Here is a 22,284-nt window from a genome sequence, read left to right as displayed (position 1 = left end):
TTTACTGTCTCCGGTGCTAAGGTGTACATTGAGCTCTTGATGGGCCCCTAGTGTCACCAATGCTGAAGGTGTTAAGGTAGCCATTGATGGGCCCCCATTGTTTCTGGGCCTACAGTGTCCAGTAAGTATTTTAATGGCCCCTTGGATCTCTAGTGCCTAAGGTGTGCATTTTGTCTTGTATCAGCCCCTTAAATGATGCTACAGGTAAACATGTGGCCGTTGAAGTGCCAAAACTGTGAAATTCTTCCTCGATAGGCCACTATTATCTCCAGAGCTAAAGGTTTACATTTGGCCCTCGAAGGGCCACTTGTGTCACCAGTGCCAAAGGTGTACATCTAACCCTTGATGGGCCGCTAGTGTCACCGATGCTAAAGGTTTGGTTTGGCCCTCGATGGGCCACTTGTGTCACAAGTGCCAAAGGTGTACAAGGGCGGCAGTAGCTCAGGAGGTAGAGCTGGTTGGCAGGTAACCTGAAGGTTGTGGGTTCGATCCCCGGCTCCTCCTAGCTGAGTGTCGAGGTGTCCTTGAGCAAGGCACCTAACCCTGACTGTTAGCTCCCGACGAGCTGGCTGTCGCCTTGCATGGTTGACTCCGCCGTCGTGTGTGAATGTGTGCGTTAATGGTGAATGTGTGGCAATATGGTAAAGTGCTTTGGGTGGCCAATGCTTAGAAAAAGCGCCATATAAATGCAGCAACATGGTCTCACATGAATCCGTGAAATGACTACGGTCGGATGCTTAACTCGAAATCCGTGGCCACAATCACGGAAACACGCCGATATCCGTGTGTGAGCCACGGACTTACAGTGTCATTTACCTTGCATTGGAGCCACATCAATTGTCCGTGATGGCCACATCACGGACAATTGAAGTGATTCCGTCAGACCACCACGGATTTTGAGTTAAGCCCCCCGCTGTGGTCAAATGTGGCACACACACACACAGATTGAAACGGGAGCACACACACAGATTGAAACGGGAATCTGTGTGTGTGCCACGGAATATCATTGTCATTTGCTTGCATTGGAGCGACTTCCGTGGACACAGCAAGGACAATTTAAGTGTTTCGGTGAGACCACCCCGGGTTTTGAGTTAAGCCCCCGTGGTCGACTCGCTCGTTGAAACGGGGATCCGTGTGTGAGCCACGGAACATCAGCGTCATTAACTTGCATTGGAGCGAATTCCGTGGCCACATCACGGAAATCGGCGTGTTTCTGTGATGTGTCCACGGATTTCGAGTTATTCGTCCGTAGTCATTTCACGGATTCCTGTGAGACCAGGTTGAAATGCAGTCCATTTACATCTAACCCTTGATGGGCCGCAGGTGTCACCAATGCTAAAGGTGTACATTTGGCCTTTGGTTTCTTCAATGCTAAAGGTGTACATAAGGGTCTAGAGTTTCCAGTGCCAAAGGTGTACATTTGGCCATATATGGGTCGCTAATATCCCAGGGCTAAAGGTGTACATTTAGACCTTGATGGGATCCTGGGGTATCCAGCGCTTAGGTGTACATTTGGCCCTTGCTGTCTTCATTGCAAAATGTGTTAATTTGGCCCCCTATGGGCCGACCAGTGTCCCCAGTGCTAAGGTGTACGTGTAGTCCTCAAAGGGCCCCCAGTGTCCCCACTGCTAAGGTGTACATGTAGTCCTCAAAGGGCCCCCAGTGTCCTCCCAGTGCTAAGGTGTACATGTAGTCCTCTAAGGGCCCCCAGTGTCCCAAGTGCTAAAGGTCTAAATGTGGCCCCTGATGGGTATTGGGGGTTGGATAATGGCGTGATGAGCTGCCAGATAGGGAGCCATAAGTCTGTTATGATTCATATACATTATATTTCCTTACCTATAGTCTTAAATATGGCACGTCTTCCGTGATCATATCCATTTCACATCCTTTTAAATAATCATATCCTTTTCTGGATCCCTCCATCTGTAACGTTATGACTTTCTTGACACACTTGATATCCCACCCTGTATGACACATGCATTTTGAACAGATGTGGCGGGGATATGCTGTGCGCGTGGCTGGCTCTTTTACCCGCCTTCACTGAGGGGGACATCATGGGACTCATCACTCTCTCTCTCTTACGTAACACCCAGCGCCTCTCTTGTCCTCACTTCCACCAGGCGTCGGTCGACACGTCGCTCAGCGGCTCAGCCCGGGCGCTTAGGGAAGCGCTGAGAAGGACGTATCTCCTGAAAGGAAATTAAAGCTACACACACTCTTGTGTCGGGCCGTGAATTGATTGCCTTTTTAATCGGGTGTCCTGCTTCCTCCCTCGGTTCACCTTTATCTCCGCCGGGGAAAGGCTTCAATGGTTTTCCAGGGTCTTTATCTCACCCTTGTACGCTTCTCGCGCGCTTGTAATGGGTCTAAAAGGTGATAAATTACACCTGCCGCCGTACCGTAGAGGGACCTGTCCGGGTCACACCCCCCCCCGTCCCCTTAACCACCACCCACTTACCCCCTACCCACCCTCGTTTCTGATCAAACCAACGCAGGAGCGCCAGCTCAGCTTCAAAGCTTCCAGTGATCATTTTTCAATTACATTCTACTGCTGCTATTGGAACAGTTGTGCTGCTGTACTTTGCTCAGAGTCCATAGCGCAGGGTAAAAAATCCATTGTGCGCTTGAATTCTACATTTAAATCCACTTAATGAACGTCACCTTTCCCTGTATCACATAATGCAAGATTGTTTCATCGTGCTAAACCCTGTTAGTTGGAAACCCAAGGTATGTGACCAAATTCTGCTCAGGTATGGAGGTATGTCTTAAGTAAGCATGTGTGTGTGTGTGTGTGTGTGGTGTGTGTGTGTGTGTGTGTGTGTGTGTGTGTGTGTGTGTGTGTGTGTGTGTGTGTGTGTGTGTGTGTGTGTGTGTGTGTGTGTGTGTGTGTGTCTGAACGCTCATACATATGGGTTTGTGGGTGCGTGTGTGTTTGTGCGTTCGTTGATGCATGTGCTCGGAGGTGGTATATGTGTGTGTGTTTGCGTGTGTATATGTGTGTGTGTCTTAACACGCATACATATATGTATTTGTGTGAATGCATGTGCGTGGAGGTGTGTGCATGGATGTGTTTGTGAGTGTGTGTGTGTGTCCTGTATGTATGTATATGCACGTATGTATGTGTGGGCGTGTGTGTATGTGTGCTGTAGACAAAGACTTGGGCCTGTTGGGCTATAAGACTATTTATAGGACACCTACACTACTGCAGTGTCTTACACCCCCGTTGTACAGGACACTGTTACCGGATCCACACAATGCAGAGAGCCATGATGTCTCATTTTAACTGCCTGTAAAGACATCAGGCTCACCGGCTGCTTGCTATGGACGTAATAGGTGTGTTATTTAATGTCAGCACCCAAGCACGGTCACACAATGTGTCGAGTGCTGGTTAACGAACGGTGTGCTTCCAATGTTGAAACATTTTAATCGTACAGAGGTAGAATACAAATATAATATGCCTCCCCTCTCAAAGGATTGCGTCTGTTTAGTCAAAGGCTTTAGCATTGATCCCAACCACCGTCAACCATAAACATCAACAGCTATCCAGCATGTAAACGTCAATGGTTATCGACCATGTAAACATTAACGGTTATCTCATAGATTCAGAGGGAGATGTGAGGAAAGTTAACCATGTTAGGTCACCCTGGGCTACGAAAATGTTGACTTTTAATAAAATAACAGATTTAGTTTTAGGTCAACATGTTCTCTGATTAGTTACTTATTGTCTTAATCGCAGATATAAAAGGCTAGGCAAACCCAAAATTAGCTTTCTTTGGTAGAAAACATTTCTGTTTGGGTCTCATGAACCGTGTTTTTTACAAAAAAATCTAAAGTTTTCTATTGGCTGCACTTCTTAGCTTGAGCGAGTGTAACGTGGGTTTTTACAACATTCTGCAACACCCCCATGCACTTGCAACCCTTGAACCCAATGTGTTTTTTTTCTCAAACTTTAGGTCTGCTCACTCTTTTGAAACTTGTAGGCGGAAGTTTGCTCACCCGCGAAGGAGTATGCTCCTCACAAGAACACTCCCTCACATGAGCTTTATATGCTTGTTGTGAAATAACGGCTGTTGGTAACATCATCTCTGTTCAGCAGAAAGTAAACCATGAGGAAGTTGGACCGTTGACATGATGGGTTCCGGGGTTTGCGTTCTCCATTGGTTCTTCAATCTCCAAATGGCAATTAATGGGAACATTTATGCGGTGAAATAGCAAGGCAGACATGTTGCAGACACGGATGAAACGGTATTCTCATATATTGGAAATACAGTTTACCCTTTTAAACTCCCAAGATATCCTCCAAGTATCCTCATCAGACATGCATCCGGTTCATAAATTACACATAAGGTCTCCGAAAGATGCATACGTGATTCAATTTCCTCTGGTGATCTCAACGGTTTCAAAATGCCACTCTTAACTCAATTCTTTCACCGGGTTTCACCTCTTAAGTAGCCCTTTCTATGTGTCCCGTTGTGTTTCTCGTAATGCGTTTACCGATCAATATTTCCGTGTTCTGTTCTTTTCCGGCCGCGCAGCAGAAGCGCTTTGTCAGCCCAGTGCAGAGCTAGCCATGTTAGCGCTCACAGCAGCCTCTCTCCTCTGGGTGCACTGTCGCTTTCGCTAACCCACATCACTAACCTCCTTGTCCGGCTCCCCTGAGTGCCAACCGCGTTAGACACACCGCTCTAAATTATTCTCCAGGCGCCATGTCTGTAAAATGTGGGAAATTATCCACAGAGACGTCTTTGATTCACAGCCGCTGCTGCTGCTGCTGCTGCTGCTGCCGCCTCCTCCTGCCAGTGCTCCAGAATCCTCGCGGTCTGAATGAAAAAGACGGCGTTGACCATAGGGGCACAGCGGCCGGAGCTGCCATCCTAGGTCATGTGAATAAATAGCGCGTGGCGTTTGACGACGGCCAGATGCTGTCTCTAGGCTATGGAAAAGAAGGGAAAACAAAGATTGCTCTGGCAACAGCAGGTTTTTCGGCGTAGACGGGGGAAAATCTCAGGGTCGTGTATTACATTGACCTCCAAGATGGCAGAGACGGGGGGGCTATCTGTCTAACTCAAAGACATACTGTGCTGGTTCACACCCGTCCCTGACACACATATACTCACGCACACACACACACACACACACACACACACACACACATAGACACAGACACACACACGCATACCCCCACACACACGCACACACACACATACCCCCACACACATACACACACACACACAAATAGACACACACAGGTCGATGAACACAAATTGACATGCATAGACAAACAAATAGATCCACACATGCACAATCGCACGCACACACAGACATTAAATGGAGAATTGACTGAAAGCAAACGTTATTTGCCACAGGAACGCCCTGCTGTTGTATGTGTTGTTCATTTACATTTCGTCGTTAAGCAGATGCTTAAGCTCAATTTTATCTACACTTTTATCTCGGCTGTTGTATTCACACACATGAGAATGGGGTGAAACAGCTGCAATACTTCTTTCTTTTTTTTTTTAACAGTGGTTAAGTGTATTTAATTAGCTCCCCAGCATCAGGCAGCTCAATTAAACACCCAAGTTACATCATGAAACTGTCACCCAGTAACAAAAGTATGTATGAGTATGAGAAAAGATATTCAGTGAAATGGGGGCGTTCTGGCAAAGAGTTTCTCGGGAGATCTGAGAGGGTCAGGGGGAGAGTTAAACAAAAGTTGAAGAAGTAAATTTGGCGGTGAATGATTTAGACCTGTTAAAATATCCAGTGAGCTGAGAGAAAGTCACCCGCGTTTGAAAGAGCTGTTGGAGTATAAATCAGCAATATAATTTCCTTTTCTTCTTGCAATTACTCAAAGACTTTCCATCTCAATGTCATGACTCACAAAGAACCTGGGCTACGAGCTCACTCTGCAAAATGTACCTAATACAAAAACAAATGCATCTCGGCCACTTGTATGCATAATCAAGGACAATGCAACCCCGGTCTAATCTTTGCAGCCAATGTTTCTGTTGTTTTCCACAATTCGCGCGTGAATACTATCAAAGGCATCCATACAAGCTAATGATGAGAAACATATTGTTATTAATGCATGGTGCATGTGGGGGTCAATCGGTCACAGTAGCTAAACAAATACGCTAATAACATACTGTTTGTTTAATGTGACCCCAATAACCCTGTACCAGCCACAAGACAGTTCGTGTTTAACAGCTGAGTTAATACCCTGGGTGCAAGGGCATCGATGTACGCCTTTACTGTAATCAAGCTCTTAAGTGCAGCGTAGCTAGCCATACAATAACATACATGCATCGGTGACCCCTATCCCCTCATCCCAGCCCCTCTCTCCCTACTTATCCCCCTCCCCCGATATGTATTAGAGAGAGAGAGAGAGAGAGAGGAGAGAGAGAGAGAGAGAGAGAGAGAGAGAGAGAGAGAGAGAGAGAGAGAGAGAGAGAGAGAGAGAGAGAGAGAGGTGGAGAACCGTGTGATCTGGCAGATTCATCACCTAATGCTTAATTAATGTGATGCAAATAAGGGTGAGGAGGTTGGCGTATATATATGTGTGAGCGAGGTGCACCAGCGTAATGGTGCCCTGTGTTATGTGCCTGTGACTAATGCAGAATACAGGAGCCATACTGTCTTTGTTATCGCCAGGATCTCACCGCTGCTGCTCCGCTGCTGCTCTGTATTTCATGCTGCATCCCACGGCCATGCAGACGTTGTATTGCCTTTTTGTGAGGTCTCCGGTTTCCCTCGACTCTTTCTAGGGACCTCTGCTCGCACCACGGCGCAGTAAACGTGTTGTGTGAGTGGAATTGATGCTCATTATCCGTGAACGTCGCCCCGCCTCCTGTGGTCGGTATATCTCTTGACCAACCTTGAATATACTTTTTTTCCTCCTTTCTCTTTATTTATTTATATTTGAATTCCTCTTTCTAGCGAACCAAAGTATCTTATTGAGGTTTCTGCCACACTGTCCGTAGCCTATGCACCATAACGTGTTTACTGATATTACGTAACGCGCACCTCGCGGTAATTCAGAGCGCTCCTATTCATTATAGATAATAAGTGAACTCATCTACTCGCAGTCTCCTCAAAGAGCCCGAGGCTAATCCGACGTGACATTTGTCCTCAGGCCGCGGCGGGCCGATAGCGTGGCTCTGGAGGGCCTCCTCCAGAGTCCCCCCCACCCCCCACCCCCCCCCCGCCCCTCCACCCCCCCCCCGCCCCTCCAGCCATTCCTCCTACTCCTACATGTGAAGCGGATACAGCCATCGGGTCGTAAATACCTGCAATTAGCGCCGTTCCAACGCAGTCAGGCAGAGGGAGGGAGTGGCCGTTACTGCGGCGTCGCAGTGGGGAACGCGCAACACCTGCCTATTAATTAACGGCAGACGCTAATGAAGCTATTCCCAGAGGCCGATTACCGGCAGTCAAATGAACGCCGTGCGTTGGAACTACCTGAGAACACATCCTACACGGGCGGCAGCGAGGGAGGCCCGCCTCTCCTCAACCCAGCAACACGCCCGCCGCGTTTGTCTCGAGGCGAGATGGCCCCTGTGAATCATTCCGCCAAAACAGGAGGGTACAGGGCAAAGAAGGAAATTATCAGCACAACACAGATGTTTAAGACTGGTTTCGTTATGTATAGGAGCTGGGTTGTCAAGCGTCAGAAGGTTCTTGGTTCACTCCAGTCTATGGTCTAGCTGTAGGGTGTCTTGAGCAACCCCTACCTGGTCATTAGGGACCTGTGTCTGGGTTCACTGCACAACATTTGCGGTAAGAGCGTCTACTGAATGAGTTGTAATGAAATACAAAAATGAGTCATATACTGCAAGGAAAAATCTGGGCCCATCATTCAGTGGCTTGATAGGCCTTGTGAACGCCTTTTTCTTTGTATGCTTGTGCAGCTCATTGGGTATTCTATAGCTAGCCCTGCCTTTAAGATTACTTTAATGTCTCTAATCCCGCCACGCCCCAACTGTCATTAACCGACGGCTGTAATGTCTGTTAGTAAACCGTTCTTCCAAAAGCTTATTTAAAGCTAGTAAACAAACCAGCTCACTGTCTCTCTCGTGCAAAACATGTAAATCCCTCTCTCTTTTTCTCTCTCTCTCTCTCTCTCTCTCTCTCTCTCTCTTTCTCTCTCTCTCTCTCTGACCTCTCTCTCTTCCCCTCTCTCTTGCAATGTGAATTATTTTTACGGCATAAACTACATTTCTTGATCACTCTTAAAGAGGTCATGTGAAGAAAAACATATTATATTAAAAAATTATTGCTTGATTATTATTGGCCTTTAAAATTGGATTGAGATAAGATGGGAGCGATGTTTTGGGAAATCCTTCATGGTGCAGTATAGTTGTGCATTTTCACAGTGAACAGTATGTTCACTTCAGCACTTTGTGGTTCTTCAGCAGCGGTTTATAGATATCTCATTATATCCGTTGCCCTTACGCTATGTGACACTCGTGAATTCTGGATATCTTTGGAGGTGAATCAATGATGAAAGTGATGCTGCGCGCACATTAATGATGAAACAATACGTTCAGCACGTGACCCCCAACCGTAGCTCCATTACAAATTATTGATTTAAGATTTAAAAGACACATGCAACAACAAACCTAGAAACAATGAACCACACAAATCCCTCCTTGGATGTATCCCAAATGAGTTCCCATATGTCTAATGTTTTCTGCTTCCTCCTCCATCTCTTTCTCCTCTGCAGCTGGAACCACGTATATCTTTGGTAAAGGAGGCGCCCTCATCACCTACACCTGGGCTCCCAATGAGCGACCGAGCACGCGTGCCGACCGCCTGGCCGTGGGCTTCAGCACGCTGCAGAAGGACGCCATCTTGGTCCGCGTAGAGAGCACCCACGGGCTAGGAGACTTCCTCCAGCTTCATATAGTAAGACTCTTCTAGAACCTTCTTAAGCCACTTCCTCCAGCTTCATATAGTAAGACTCTTCTAGAACTTTCTTAAGCCACTTCCTCCAGCTTCATATAGTAAGACTCTTCTAGAACCTTCTTAAGCCACTTCCTCTCAGCTTCATATAGTAAGACTCTTCTGGAACCTTCTAAAAAAACTTCCTCTTAGCTTCATATAGTAAGACCCTTCTAGAACTTTCTAAAAAGATAAGCTTCACATAATACAATTATTTATTATTCTTATTATTTTTCTGCAAAATTAGTATGAAACAGTACATATATTAGAAAAATGGACGAATGGGATGGTTCATTGTTAAATAACTCATATTTTCTTATCCTTGTTTTAATTTACCTAAAAGGGAAATTATCCCCAAAAAAGTCTTGAAAGAAAGGTTATAGGCCTGCAACCAAATTAGTACATTCTGTGGATACGCACTATAACTAGTACTAGACCTTATACTAGTACTACTATTACCTACATCACTACTTCTATTTCGACCAATACCACTAGCGATTATATTATTACGGTGAATAACGAGTGAGAATGAGTGAAAACCAGTCTGCCTTCATTTTATTAATCAGCCGCGTACAGTGCTGTCCTCTCAAACTCTCTCCAGTAAACACAGCTAAATAAGCCCCACAGCCGCCATAGACAACATGATTAGCTAATCAACAGCGTTTCAGCTTCGAGTTCACGGAGTCAAAGAAAAAAAAAGAACAAACAGGCCGCCCTGCCAGTATTGTTGTAAATATAAAGGACAGCTTACAAGTAAATAGACTTGCGTTGCGCTCTGGATGATAATCCTGGAGAGAAACAAGCTTGTGGTGGTACCAGGGGTCGATTCCTCCACAGCTGCCTCCTCCAGCCTGCCTCTCCTCTGGGGAAATCAGCCTCCCCACCGGCGTGCATGGCCCCGGGACAGATGTGTGGCGCGCGTCGACGACCAGAAGGGATGTCTGTCCAAATGGCTGTGACTGCTGTAATAATTAAAACAACATCTGTTTGTAAAGCAGTGACGTACGGCCTGGCGAGCGGCGAGGAGGTAGAAGGCTCCGGTCGGTTTCTGTTAGCTTCTGTTAGCTATTGGAATTTAAATTGGTTTAATTGTAATATGTAAATGTCATTAGAATTACAATTTAATCTGGAATACAAATTTGAATATAGAATTTTAATTTTCAATCACAGTTCGCATTGCATTATAAAAACAACAAATATGGAATGAAGGTTAAAAACCGTGTTAAATGGTCAGATAATGGCTGAGTTTGTCTCCAAATGAAAACAATACAAGGGTTGCTCCTGCCCTCTTCTCTATATTCTGAAATGGTAAAGTTGTTGTTGTGAGGAGTAATTTGAAAGGTGGCGAGGAAGGGGGTTTAGGGTGATTGAGTGAGCTTCAGGGTATTGACGTGGTGACCTTTCCAAAAGTTATGAGGGCTTTATCATCATTAAACTGCATCAGTATTAAAGACAGAGCCTTTCTGTCCTTTTCAAACCGTGTGTCTTGTGCGAAAAACGCCCCGCCACTCAAAAACCCCTTATCCATAATGACGAAAAGTTCACAATGGTACAAATGTCAATAGGAGCAAATACCAACAGGACACACGCATGAAACATCAGCCAATAGAAACCAACCAGAACCCACGAACGCCAACAGGACAAACACTTTAAACGGCAGACAATAGAAACCAACAGTGAGCTGTATTCTGAAAATAAGACCCGATGCAATATGGGGAGTATTTAGTAAACTACATTGGAAATTAGGGTGTTGTTAGGCAGAAACTAAAAGACAAATTGAAATGAAAAAGAGATATATAAAAATATGAATAAAGAATCTAAAATTAAAGAAAGAATATAGAAAATGTATCTAGATCTATAAACACTGTCATATAAATGTAAGTAAGCATCAGGTAGACGTTATTGATGGGAATACCAAGTCAAATAGAAAGGATACAGCATCAATTTTCATCTCCGAAGTTCCTGATCACAATCACAGCGGACCTACATAATTATAATTAGACACACCTGTCATCGGGTTTTGTACACTTCAAAGGTTGCACCTGTCAGAACCAAACTCCCTTGTTCCTGGTAATTTGGGTGAATCAGCCTCCCCCCCTGCCCACATTCACTATGAGATAGTCTGCCCCAATTCACTGTGGTGAGGACCACTGTTGCCCCACATATCGTGTGTCAGTAGAGAGCAGCACAGAGTTTGTAGTCAGAGAGGCTGAGTAGAAAGATTTAGTTTGTAATTTTCAGATTCGGCTCAATCTTTCAGAAACACCCTGAGGACGTGGAAGTTATTAAAGCTGCCAAACTAGCATGGTTGATGGTTCTTAAAAGACAGCATTTCTGTTGTGGTGGTTGTCACAAACATATGACTGAGCTCATACTGTGTATTCCAAGATCAACATATTACAATTGTCTTACAATACTGTGAGAGCTCAATTAGGAAGGAATTTATGCTCCACTGTGGGTGGGGTGTGTATGTTTCTCCTTAAAATTAATCTACAATGACAACTATATGTGTTCATCATAGGCCTGCGATGGAAAAAAACAAAACAAAAGAAAATAATGACTACACATAAAACCATGAAAGAACGACCGAACATTCAGGAATCGGAGGACATCCAGGCTCGTACATCCAGAGCGATAGCATCCAAACGTTTCAACCCTGCCGTGTAATGGCCTCCCCTGTAAACCCGCCCGTAAACACCCTGAACACCTGCCACCGGATAAAACAATACGACCCTTCATTAAGGGGTTCGCCGCTCAATAGAGAACCGTCAGGCTAACAGGCAACATCTGCTGGCCGGAGCCCGGTACTGACAGACTGTCTGACGCTAAGGGTACTGCAACAACCGCTGTACGTCACCGTCCACACCAACTGAGCCCCCCGCGCTCCGCGGTGGAGCTGCTGTGAGCCCTCATGTAATTCAAATGATTAGCGGTAGCAATTTGGGGGCTTGGCTGTTGGTTTGTGCTGAATCTCTTTTCCGCAATAGACGGAGATGCATGTTCTTGTAGCAAGGCGGATCCAGGCTGTGTTTGGCAGGGTGTGTTATAAATGGGTCAGCCATATAAAATCAGGATTAGCATGACGAGGAAGACGAGGAGGAGGAAGGAGGATTATGCTGAATCTCCAAAATTCAGCAGCAGGAGTTTGTTGTTCCTGTGGAGAACAAATACACACACACATTACACACAAACACACACAGACACACGCACCACACTCCCGTATATGCACTCTTTTACACACACACACACACACACACCACACACACACACACACACACACACACATACACACCACATGCACACACACGCACACTCTTCCACATACACACACACTCAAACATATATGCACACCCTCACAAAACACACGCACACTAACTAATAATAGCTCTAAAAAGTAAACTTATTCTAAAAGATGAATGTGATGCATGCCTGGTATAGTCACTCAGGTGTGTGTGTGTGTGCGTGCGTGCGTGCGTGCGTGCGTGCGTTGCGTGCGTGCGTGCGTACGTGCGTGCGTGCTTTGTCTGTGTGTAGGGCAGGGGGGGCGCAGGTATATATTTTCTAACTGAGAGCGTACAGGAAGGCCGGCTGCAAGCAGTAATGGAGTGTGGCGGCGGAGGCCCTCTGTAGTCCTAATGAAGGCTCTGTATTCACGCTCTGCGGTGGTAAACACGGGTGCTCCGGCACTACAAAGCACTGCCCACCAGGCCTCTCTCGCACCCCCGTACATCACCAGGAGGAGGCACTGCAGGACTCTGGGTTTCAGATGTAAATGTATGCACATGCAGTGTATATTAGGGGCTCATTGTTAGTCCTCGGCACTTTCACCTTCTTCGGACAAATGTACTTGTTGTGAGTCGCTTTGGATAAAAGCGTCTGATAAATGCCCTCAATGTAAATGTGTTCATACGTTTACAGTCATTATGTATTGTAGAGTATCATATAAACTGTTCCAGTGTTGGAATGAGTCACGTTTTGTAGTGTAGATGTCGTAGGGTATAGTAACGTTGCGTAGTATATTGTAGCAAAGTACAGCATAGACCTCGACTTGTTTGTCAAAGGGTAAAGCCGCCCTTTGAGCGGACCTGAAGAGACGGCCGCGAGATACACGGAGAGGGATACAAGACGAAGATGAGAAGATACGGAGAGATAGGAGAACGGCAAGTTAACGCAGGACACTAAAAATAACAGCACCACGGGAATCAAAGGCTCTCCGAGCAGGAGGAGAAAGTGCAGATTTGAAAGCTGGGGGGGCGGGGGGGGGGGGGGGGTATATGAATCCAGATGTAATACATTAGTCATTAGATGGGAGGTCAGCAAAATAAGAAGCAGTTCTTTATTTCAACGGATATCAGGACTGGAAGGGATGTCTGGGCGGTTACGGTTTCTCCTGCCTCAGTGCGAAGCCGGCCCGCTCCCAACCAGGGACGAGCACTCGCCACGCTTCGTGGGAGAATACATTTGTTGTCTTATGATATATCGCCGAAAGAAAATAAACGCGCGACGTGAAGAATGTGGTCGGAGAGGTTATTTGGAAAGACAGTTCAGGAAAAAACCATATATATAGATATTCAGAGCGTTGTCTTCCTGTAGTTAATGTGAAGTAGGCTGCCAAAGAGATCCAGTGAAATCGAAGAGCGGGGACAAGCGCTAAGAGGGACTGTGATTGGATCACCGGGGATCCATTAGAACAATTTATTGGTTTGTAGTCGGTTGGTCACCCGTGCCTCCTTCTATGAGTCAATGGATCAGGTCTATAACTTTATTCATTAAAACAAGTTGAATGAATTGGCGGACGCTCATTTTCAGCCTCAAATGAGTTATATAGTGATGAGCTGTGTAAAACAGGAGGTAGTCAAGAATAAATCAAATCAAATCCACTGGAAGAAGTTCTCAAAATAGCAGCGACAACGTTTATTCCGTTTGAACTTAGTTTTCCGGATAATCTTCCCTTGAAACAAAACACACTTGTGGTTTCTGTTCTGCCCGAAAAGCGAAGCTTCTTCACTTAACTTACACACACTGTGAGTGGGGATTTCAGGGGAAGCTCGGAGAGAAAGGTTTTACGCAGCCGGCTGTCACGATTACAGCGGACGCAGAGGTTGAAAGAGTTTTTCTTCCATTTAAAACGCAGCGTTGTGAGTGAGTGCCGCGTACGAGTCCTAGTGTAAACACGTGAGACGCAGGCAGCAATTCCGCATCGCGGTGGTCTCGCCGGAGAGGATTGTGCTGTGAAGGTCAATTACCCCTTTTAGTGGCTCGACTTGTTAGCATGCGGCATACCTTCCCATTGGGGCTCCAAGAGCACCAGTATATCCACCTTTATCTCACATTAGATATCCTGCAAGGTGGGTTATTCAGCAGCCAACAAACAACATTCAACCAGGTTAATTGACTCCTAAGGGTCTGCGCTCTCTCCTGCTGTAATGTGTATTCCAAGACACTAATAATGATAAATATAAAATAAGGATAATGATCATTATGATAGCATAACGACGACAACGCTAACAACGTGGACCACTCGTCCTTAAAACGTTGATAGCCTTCCCTGAGATTCGGAGGATAACCTTTGGCCATTCCACTGCGTATCGCACACGAAGCAGCCCTCACCCGTACGCCGTGCCCTCACCTGAACACACTGCACCATTGCCCTGGTTCCCGTGGTGCGTGGCGGGTATAATTAGATCTCCTACCCGCCCCGCCCCACCATTGTGTGCGTCGTTGTGCCAATGTGCCAGCGCCTGGCAGAGAGTGTGTGGAGGCCACCGCCGTGTCGGCACGAGCACCACGGCGGCCGCTGGAAGTGACCTCTGAAAGGGAGGAGACCGGCAGGAGGGAAAAGCACTGACGTCCCCAAAAGGGAAGCAGCAGGACGGTGTCACGGCGCATCCGCCTCAACCAAAACCTGAGCGGGCCGGGCAGGGAGAGGGTGCAGCCCTCCTTGGAGACAACTTAGCATCATGCTCGTGTCACCCAGGATATTTGTGGTTCACACACGCACACCCTCTCCGCTGTTAGCGCTGCCGCCCTGTTAGCGGCAGGTCTGCCCCCCCACCTCAGATGTCCTAGCCTATACTAGTCAATACAGAGGGAGGGTGGGTTAGTGTAGTGGTGCTGTTCGTGTGTAGGTCGCCTCACTTGCCCCCTCGCTCTCCACGCCTGCTCCTGAATGTCTTCATGGTGGACTGCGAGTGGCTGTCGATTAAAGCACCTGCTCCGATGGCTCAATGGCAGAACTTCACGTTGTCGAGTTCACGTTGTTCACATTGTGACGTTCTACTTAACGCCTGCCTGATGTTTTTGTTCTTTGAACCGTGTCGCATCTTTTAATTAGCTTAGACAACCTTATTGTCCGTACAACAGCAAAACAGAGGACTTGTTTTGACAGACGGGCTCAAATTAAAATGGATAACAACTTCCAATTTACACCAGTTAAGAAACAAATTGCAAGATGAAGAGTGGCTTATTGATTGTTTTGTCAGAGGGAATAAAGGGAACTCTTACTGGTTATTTGGAGTGTTTTAAATCACGGGTTTAATTGTGCCCCTTAAACTCAGAAAGCATCTTAAAATCCTTATGTTCAGAAGTGCTTTCCAAACAAATTTGGTGATTAAATTGTCATCTCTGGTCGGCGCAGGACCAGGGGAAGATCGGCGTCATCTTCAACGTGGGCACGGACGACATCACCATCGACGAGCCCACGGTCGTCGTTAACGACGGAAAGTACCACGTGGTGCGCTTCACGCGCAGTGGGGGCAACGCCACGCTACAGGTGGACAACCAGCCCGTCATCGAGCGCTTCCCCTCAGGTAAGAGAGAGAGAGAGAGGAGAGAGAGAGAGAGGAGAAGAGAGAGAGAGAGAGAGAGACAGAGAGAGAGCGCTTATTCAACAGCAATCGCACAGTCTGATGCATCTGGTTTCCTTGAGCAGAAAAAAAATGTCAAAAACGATACCGTGTGGAACAATACGGGGGAATAAGGTCAAGGCATGTCAAACGAAATTCAGGCAGAAAAGAAAGTCGTTGGCAGCATTCATTTTGTGACAGAGTTGCAAGCCGGCGAGTTTCTTTTGTTCTCTCTCCGAAGCAACACCACCCAGTCGACGCGGGGCCCCCTTCTTTGCATTATCTCACGACAGTTCCAGGAGGAAAACGTAGTGCTTTCGATGGCTTTTACAGGTTTTTTTTAAACACAGTCTCTATAGGGGATGAGATTCGGTTCGAAGCTGAGGCGTGCGGCCGACGCATTCAGACGGAGACGGTAGAGACGGTAGAGAAACATGATCTCGGGGGACATGTCGGAGAGAGAAAAGGGACTTGAAGGTCAATCTGGGCACATTGCGCCGCTACTTTATGGTTTCCTGCAGAGTGGGCTTTTCAGCCGGCCCTGCTCCGAGTGAGCCTGAAAAAGCCTGTTGTGAAGCGACTGACAAACAGAGGCCGCACAGTGATAACATGGGCTACTTTGTTCCCAAAGGAACAACTGTGCGGTGCTTTGTAAAGGTGAAAAAGGTTTATTATTTGTTAACCACTCCCGCGTAAACAGACTCGTGGAGTATGTCTGTATGTATGCCCTATGATTATTCTTTACTAATCTCTTAGGACATTGACCTTTTTCTGAGCTAAAGAAACCATTATGTACCCAATATCAACCCTTCCGTTACCACATAGGAACCATTCTGTAACACCATAGAAACCATGGTGTTACCCCATGAAAAAACGTCTGGTTCCCTAAAGTGGCCTTTCGTTTACCCCATAGCAACCATTATATACCCCATCATGACCATCTTGCTCCACATATAAACCGTTCTCATAGCAACATGATTTATTATATGGTTATATCCATGCTTGACTATTATTTGAAATATGTGAGAGCAGATACACATCAGTTAAATCTTTTTTGTATTTTTCTGTCTGTATCTTGACATACCAATGCAAGTATTGAACTCTCTCTTTCGTAACACTGTGTATACAGAAGCTGATGTTTTTGATGTTGATGTCCTGTTCTACATCTAAATGAATGTGAATCTGTTGCTGCTGATGATTTTCATGACTTTTCATTGAGACTGAAACATGCCTAAAATATGAAAAAGCTAAATAGATACTAACTAGGATAGTAACTTATAAAAAAAAACAGCTCAATATTCACCTAACTAGTTTAACCATGGTTAAAATGTTACCTTCCACTAATAGATACAATACGTATAATCTACAAGTTTGTTTTAACCGTATTTATTGGGGGGTTAAAATTGAACAACTGTTTTAAACCTGTTATGGATAACGTTGTTGCTAACCTTGTGATGTTTCAACCTGCAGACTTTAACCTTAATCTGTCTCTCCAAATTCTTCCAAGGAAACTTGATAATGAGCGATGGCTATTGCTAGGCAAGAATCCCATACCGACTCGGTCGGGTAGTTGACGAGTGGCTACTCGATAAAGGTTAAAAGAAAAAAGAAAAAGAAACAATATCCAAAATAAACAGAATGAATTAATCCTTTAATTAATCGCCTAATTAACCTGTTCCTCGAGAGAGAGCAGTGCCAAAGAAAAGGAGGATGACATGTTATATAGATTACGGTTCAATATGGCTTATTTGGGCTATTATTGGCAATTCAGATGGGGTATTTAATGTTAATGTTATTTTAAATTGAGTAACGCTATTCTATCAGGAGTCAGCAAAAGTGTTGGGATGTTTACGATGAGCCCTTTGTCTCCTTCTGTCTCTTGGTATACTGCACCTCCCTTACACTAATAGCTAACTCTAACTTACAGATAGACACAATGATCTAAACCCACATAACTTCGACTAACCCTCCTACCCTGTCCCATGTCTAATTATTGTGTGTAATTAGTTTCTGCTTCTAATTATGTACCCTAACATTCCGTAAAAGGCTGGCTAACACTGCTTGCCAAGTAGCCTATTTTAAATTCGGTTTTAAACGCATACTTTTCCGAAACCCCCTAACTCTCAGCTCCTATCATTCCGTGATACATGACTTACAGTATGTAGGAGGCTTTTTCTGCTGCATGCAAACCTGTCCTTTTAAATCCACGCCCTCCCCGCCTTCCGTCTCGCACCGTCTGTTTGGAGTTGAGATATTTCATTTGGCTGGAGAAAACATCTGTGTGTGTTTGTGGGTTTTTTTTTCCGCTGCAGAGAAAATAGCCGTGAAGTTGAAATCACTTTCACAGCCGCATCACATGTGTAAATAGGAGCCTAAAATAAAGAAACCTGGAAACGCAGACTTTCTAAAACAACCAACTCTTTCCGAACTGATCCAAGCAGTGCACACATTTAACCCAGCTAACCATCTAAGTAGCATATACACTCTCAATAACCATAACTAGAAATAACCATAAACCCAGACAAGCCCCGCCGATTGGACTCCTCTTCACGCCTCCATGCCCACGATCAAATACGATTCCCTTCCTTCTCCGCCCACCTCCACCCCACTCCACCCCCCGACTCTCTCTCTCTCTCTCTCGCTCTCTCTCTCTCTCTCTCTCTCTCTCTCTGGCCCTCCCTCTCTCTCTCTCTCTCTCTCTCTCTCTCTCTCTCTCTCTCCCTCTCTCTCTCTCTCTCTCTGGCCCTCCCTCTCTCTCTCCTCTCTCTCCTCTGGCCCTCCTCTCTCTCTCTCTCTCTCTTCTCTCTCTTTCCTCTCTCTCTCTCTTCTCTCTCTCTGGCCCTCCCTCTCTCTCTCTCTCTGGCCCTCCCTCTCTCTCTCTCTCTCTCTCCCTCTCCCTCTCTCTTCTCTCTCTCTCTGGCCCTCTCTGGCCCTCCTCTCTCTCTCTCTCTCTCTCTCTCTCTCTCTCTCTCTCTCTCTCTCTCTCTCTCTCTCTCTGGCCCTCTCTCTCTCTGCTCTGAACACAGGGCGGCAGCTGACCATCTTCAACAGCCAGGCGGCCATCAAGATCGGGGGCAACGACAAGGGGCGCCCGTTCCAGGGCCAGATCTCGGGCCTGTACTACAACGGGCTGCAGGTGCTGAAGCTGGCGGCGGAGAGCGACCCCAGCGTGCAGGCGGAGGGGAACCTGCGGCTGGTGGGCGACTCGCTGTCGGCCGTCACCGCCGACGCCACGGCCGCGACGCCGGTGGCCGTGTCCGACATGTCCACCACCATCATGGAGACCACCACCACCATGGCCACCACCACCACCCGGCGCCAGCGCTCGCCCAGCCTGCGGGAGAGCATCTCTAAGGTACCTCGGGGGGGGGGGGGGGGGTCGTAGCCTGGGGAGTCGTAGCCGGGAGGGTCGTGGCCCCCCACCCCCCACTCGCTCCGTCATGACGTACGCTAACGACAGGAGGGCGGTGGATTCAGGTGTTAAAGAGGCAAATTACACAAACAAACAATGTTCCGAAAAGGATGTGTGTAAACGCGTGTGAGACTCGTATGTGTAATATTGGAAGCGGTTATTAGTTTTCGCTTGCGGAATGCGTAGGTTAAACCTTGATGTAATGAGAAATTATTCATAATGTTCTCTCTTTGCCCTAAAATAGGATTAGGACTGTCAAATGTTGACAATATGGTCTGAATTAAGCCCTCCTAAATGTTTTAAAGCAACAAGGATTTGGCATCTTGTTCTTGGTCTTATTATGCATACAGTCACTGACTGAATACAAATAGCCTCACCTACACACCATTTGCACCATTTCTCTTTCTTTTTTTTTTTTTTGCAGTTGCAACAACATATTGCTGTAAAATCAAGTCACAAATTCAGTTTTGTGCTGACTTAAAGGTCATGATGTTCCAATTCCACATTAAAACATCTATAAAATGACAAGACCTAATGTTTATATGAGTTCTGTACAACATTATCCAATTGTTTCCAACAATGAGAATGTGTTTTTATAGTTTTAGTAGTTTTATCCACCATCACCTTACCAACTCCACTGGTCAAATATAAATATAAGTTATAGTCTTTAAAGAAGACCAACATAATTTTTTTTAATGGCCACTCAACCTTTAAAGTGACCTCCATTTTACATAACGTTATATATTCTTAGGTGTCCATTAGTAAGAGCTGACATATTGCAATGGATACTTTGTAAAGCATATTGATAAAAGAACAATGTGTTTATTTTTTCCAAACTTAGCATAGTCTCTCACATATCTATCATTAGTGCCATTTAAGATAGGATAACACTTGTTCCCAGGTTGCGGAAAAATAAACTCAGGTGTGACAGCACTAAAAAAAATAGATATTGTCACGCAAATCCCGAGATAAGGTGGCTCTGTTTAGTGATGGTTGAGATTGACTTCCTGTCTCTTGTCTGCAGCCCCAGAACTCAGACGACATCCTGGTGGCATCCGCCGAGCTGCCCCAGTGACGACGAGGATCTGGAGGAGTGTGAGCCCGGAACAGGTGGGTCCGGGCCCAGCGGCCCCGCCACTGGTAGTACAGTCTCCTCGTGGTTGAGTTAGGCACAGTGGGGGCTTTATGTGGATTAACCAGAGGTTTTATTAGATTTCTATGCTGCAGTGTAAATTTCGATGTGTCTGGGCTCATGTCATGTTGTGCATGACACATGTACATACATTTGTGTCCGATATAGGATCTCATGTACTTATGGTTTTGTTTGTGTAACATAATATAACATAAACTATATTTAACCCTGTTTACTGGGGTTTTTCTAAACATAAAATAGCCTATAGTTCCTTTGGGAACTTTTGACTGTGCAGTTTATTAACAAATAAATCTTAATTGGAAGAATGAATTGCATTTGGTAAATCATAAATAAGGTCCCTAGACAAATCTATCAAACTACAATAAGAATATATCAAGGAGATCATATCTTAAATATGCTAGCATGTTTGTTAGAGTCCTCTTACAGATCATCGTTCATATGGCAGATGTCGTTTTCGTATGTGCCATATTGATCAAATACAACTTAGTCATTTATTTACCTTTTTCATTCTTACGCTTAAATAATAATTGCCGCTACTATAGCTCCCACACATTTCGTGTCAAACTTAACAAATACATCAAAAACACACATTTTTTTGAACCAACACAGTCAAGGCAGACCAAATGTTGTGATGCTTTAATGAGTTGACATTCAAAATGTATGAGGCGGGGTCTGGATCAGACCAGAGACGTTAAGCCCATCTAAACGCTAGCATCTTGCCCACGCCGTCTCTGGGAGCTATCGCCATGTGGCCGTCTGATGGGGAGGAGCCCAGTGGTTGCATAGGGGTGGAGCTAATGTCTCTAACGGCCGTCCCGTCGTCTGCTGTGCTTCCTTCCTAGGAGGTGAACTAGTGTTGCCCATAATAACGGTGGACTCCCTCGAGCCGCCCTCCATCGCCACCCGCTCCCCGCCATCCCCCCTCCCCCACCCTGCTGTCCTACGCTCGACACCACCAGAGAGTCCCTGATGGTGCCCCCCCACCCCTCCTCCTGCCCCCCGACCAGGAGGACTGCGGTGACCCGTGGAGGTGTCGGCCCTTCGGCTCCGGCGAGATGACCGAGTCGGACGACGAGGACTTCATAACGGCAACGCCAACAACTCCCCGCTGGTCACCGACAGGACCGTCCTGCCGCCCCCTCCCGCCCAGCCGCCGCGGGCGACGGCGGCTGAGGGCGGAGCGGCAAGAAACCCCGCCCCCACCTACCCTCCCGGCCGTGCTCCCACCACCCACCCCGACCAGCAGCCCAGCACCAATCCAAGCGGGCAAAAATGAACACCCCGAGACCAGGTGCTTCTGCCGCCCGCGCCCCCCTCCTCCAGAAACACCCCCGGACTAACCTACCCCCCCAATTTTCCCCATGTGCCCACAGCCGCGCCGACGGGGCAGGACGAGGAGAAGGGCCGGCCCGGGGCGGTGGAGGTGATCAGGAGTCCAGCAGCACCACGGGCATGGTGCTGTGGGCATCGTGGCCGCCGCCGCGCTCTGCATCCTCATCCTGCTCTACGCCATGTACAAGTACCAGCCAAACGGGACGAGCGGCTCCTACCAGGCGGAGCAGGGCCACAGCTACTGTCAACAGCGGCGGGCTGGAGGGCGCGGTGGGCCCCGCAAGGACAAGGCGGACGGCACCGGCCATGGGCCGGGTGGCGGCCGGGACGGGGACCAAGGCGACCGCAAGGGCAAGAAGAACAAGGACAAGGAGTACTACGTGTGAGGGAGAGGACGGAGGGAGCGACGAAGAGACGTAGGACGGACACTTAAGAGGATGGATTGACGTTTTCATATCCCCCCCCCCACACACACACACACACACACACACACAACCCCCAACCCCCATTACTTCCTGCCCCGTCAGTTTTCAGAAAGGTCACAAAAGACGTAGAGATGGAGGTTGAGGGCAATGACGGTTCTGTACGAGTTACGTTCACAT

General features: G+C 46.8%; 1 pseudogene; it reads left to right on the top strand.

Annotated features, from left to right (window-relative positions):
- Positions 1–59: 59 nt before the first annotated feature.
- LOC130385982 (neurexin-2-beta-like) lies at positions 60–22,068 on the top strand (annotated as a pseudogene).
- Positions 22,069–22,284: the final 216 nt, after the last annotated feature.

This window comes from Gadus chalcogrammus, chromosome 7 (genome assembly GCF_026213295.1).
Source record: "Gadus chalcogrammus isolate NIFS_2021 chromosome 7, NIFS_Gcha_1.0, whole genome shotgun sequence".
Classification (NCBI taxonomy): domain Eukaryota; kingdom Metazoa; phylum Chordata; class Actinopteri; order Gadiformes; family Gadidae; genus Gadus; species Gadus chalcogrammus.
The sequence above is the reverse complement of the archived record's forward strand: the minus strand, read 5'-3'. Positions and strand labels throughout refer to the sequence as shown.